The sequence below is a fragment of the Corylus avellana genome, chromosome ca7 (genome assembly GCF_901000735.1).
Source record: "Corylus avellana chromosome ca7, CavTom2PMs-1.0".
NCBI classification, from domain to species: Eukaryota; Viridiplantae; Streptophyta; class Magnoliopsida; order Fagales; family Betulaceae; genus Corylus; species Corylus avellana.
In genome coordinates this window covers 11,960,403-11,963,812 of record NC_081547.1, presented here as the reverse complement: position 1 = coordinate 11,963,812, position 3,410 = coordinate 11,960,403, and positions in this window count along the sequence as shown.

Here is a 3,410-nt window from a genome sequence, read left to right as displayed (position 1 = left end):
GAGAAAATTGTTGAGGAGACTGTTGATGAGACAAGTCTAGAGGACCCATTGGGAAAGTGCTTTGCTCAATTTGGATGTGACCTAGACCTTGACAAGTTACTTGAGCAAGCTGATGCCTTATTGGACTCCACTCCTAAGATGCGAATTGAAAATGGGGAAACCACTGAGATATCATTCCCTAACTCACCCTCATTAGCAGCTAAGCCTTTCATTGTGGGTAACCATGAGGAGAAAGAAAAAGAGGAGCAGGTTGATCACATTGAGCCCCCATCAACTCCAAATCTGTCCAGTGACAAGGGAGTGAGTACTGAAGCTCACTCCTTCATCAAAATCCCTCTTGAGACAATTCATGAACCCCAACCTTCAGTTCTTCAATGTCTCAAAGAGCCGTCTCATGCTAAAATTCTCAAGGATCTATGCACACAAGGTCACAAATCTAGGAACCATGTTCCTAAGAAGATCTTTCGAAGCAAGCAACTAGGCTACCTGAGACGGCAAAACATCCTTCCAGAGGGATATCAAATTCTTAAGAAGAAAGGATGGAAGGGATTGGTTGGACACCCAAATGATCGAGGAAAGTGTGGTATTCTTTCTTTCTTTTTATTTTCAGCACTTTATTTTGATTTCTTTTCCTTTTTGTCATTTCATTTTGTGTCATTTTCTTTTTATTTCTATCAGCAATTAATCTTTTGATATTTGTTTCTATGAGAAAATATTGCTGCTAGATTTTGACAGGTGTTTTGGTGTTCAAGTCTGGGGGACGCCCTGGCCTTTGCACACTCGAGTTTCCGCATCCTATGGTATTGTGTCACTTGCTACATTGGGGACAATGTGTCATTTAAGTTTGGGGGTGTGGACAAACACATTGTCTTTTTGTTTGTTTGTGTCTTTTTGTTTGTTTTTATCTGTTTGTTTTGTTTAAAAAAAAAAAAAAATTGTGCTAGGTTGTTGATTGGTCATGAGTTACATCATAACTGTGGTTTGCATGTCATTAGTGTGTTTAACTTTTTGAACACTACATGTCATTAGAAATCCGAGTCCTTTGACTCATTCGGTGGATTAGAGAGACTTCACATGTCTGAGTTGATTATCACAAGCACACTAGCATAAAGTTTGTGAGGTATGTGATTTGGATTGATTAAGGTGTGCCTTGTGATTTGTAGGATGAAGTGGTGATGAAACCTTGGCTTGAAAATAAAAAATTAAAAAAAAAAAAAAAAATTGTCATCATCAGTTTGAGCTTTTCATTGAGTAACCGGATCTCATGCCTCACTAAGCATTGAGTGTTCGCGTAAAAAGATGAGAAATTCAACTTGGTTGACTGTATGGCTAGTTTGACTTCGTAGCCTTTTTGACTTGAGTAATTAAGCCTTAGGGATGTTTTACATCTAGTGCCCTAAAACCATCTGGTTTGGGAGTCACTGGCCCAATACTCGTTACATAGGTCAATTAGAAAGCTTAAGGGAGCCGAACATTGCACAGCCTACACAAAAAAAATGAAAATAAAAAATATATATATAAAAAAAAAAAAAAATGCATGTCTTGATCTAAGCCTTTGGTGTTTTCATTTGTGTAAATTCCTATGAATTTTGAGGTACACCAAACTTTGAGAAAAATTGAAGCCTCTTAACTTTGTGTTAGTCTCACTTTGCACATTTGGAGCTTGTGTTGTCTCAAATTTCCACCTTTGAGTTGAATGATTTGTGGTTGGCTTGATGATTTGATTGTGGTGTTTACTTTGTTAAACCTGCTCATGATATGAGAACCATATGTTTGTATGAAAATTGTGTTTGTCAATGACATAGTGCTAAAAATGTTTGTGGGTATCATTTCTATTAAACCCTCACGAGACTTCACTCGTCCTCTAGGGATGCCTAGGGGTTTAAAAGGCTTGTTGCATACGCTAAATGCAATCGTACATCCCACGAAAGATGGATTTATCTTTTGTTTTCTGTTTTTCCATTCTTGTTTTTAGTTTTGTATTGCTAAGGGACTAGCAATATGTAAGTTTGGGGGTGTGATAAGTGCTAGAATATTCATATTTTCAGCCCTTAACTTGCATGTTTTAATCCTTTAGTTTTGGTTAATTAGGCCATTTTACTTCATTTTTGTATTTTCTTTGTTTTATAGGCTTTTGGAAGAAAATAAAGCGTTTCTGGAAAAATTCCAAGCTTAAAGGGCAAATTGGGAAGATCTAGAAGATATGGTTAAGCTTAACCAATCATGGTTAAAGTTTAATCAAATAAAGGAAAGGATTAATTCGGAATTTCTCAATTTGAAGTCAAATCGGATTGGATGCAAAATTGGATTCTGAATACGTCTTGGTATTTTGGCCATAACTTTCAACTCAGATATCCGATTGAGGTGATTCAAGCGGCATTGGAAACATAACTTAAACTTATACAATTCATTGTGAAATAGAATTTTCCCAATTCGGAGCGTTACAAGGCCAAAATCACGCCGCAAGATAGGACCGCAATTCTGGGCGAGTCCTATTCCGATTTGGGCTTAGGTTTTCTTTAACCTAATTGGGCTTGGACTTAAATCTCCGAAATTCCTAGGATTACTAGGGCTTCTAGGACTCTCCTAAGCCCTATAAATAGACCTCTAAGCCTCACAATTGAGTGGGATCAGACAAAGACGCGCCGGGGGCGCCGTTCTTGGTCGCTTTCCGTGTTTTCTGGGTTTTTGTAGCTTGGAACTCGAATTCTTTTGTAAGTTTTTAATTTTAATGAAGTAATTTAGTTTCTTTATGATTTCTTTTGTCATTAGAGGCTAATTCTTCAACTAAGGTTGAAGATGAAGCCTCACCATTGATTAGTTTTATATTTTTATGTTTCGTTCGTACAAATCCGTCGTTTAATGTAATGTATGTTCGTTTCAGTTCAATTGTGTGACAAAATTGTGATTGATTGTTGTTTATAAATCACAAAAATGTTGGATATTCGTTGTGTTTCATCCAACTGATACATCGAATGATTTGATTGAGACTTATATCCATTGTGATTTACGGATACAATGGATCTCAATTGGATATTCGTTGTGATTTGTAATAGAGATGGATTCATCGAATGATTCAATTGGTTTATAAAAAAACAATAGAACATCTATAGGGTTTAATTGTTTGTCGGATGCATGAATGAAAACATAAGAATGTATGCTTTGATTTGGTGAGGTGAATTCTAAAACCTTAGTCGTTTATCTTTTGATTATTTTTATTTTATTTAGTTTATGTTAGTTTATTTTCAAGATCAAAATCATTCGGAACTAGGTTAAGATATAATTGATTTAGATAGAAATTAAATTTCACAAACACAATTCCCTGTGGATCGACCTCGCACTTGCACACACACTATATTGCACACGACTCGTGCGCTTGCGAGTACAATTAAATTTGTACATCAATATAC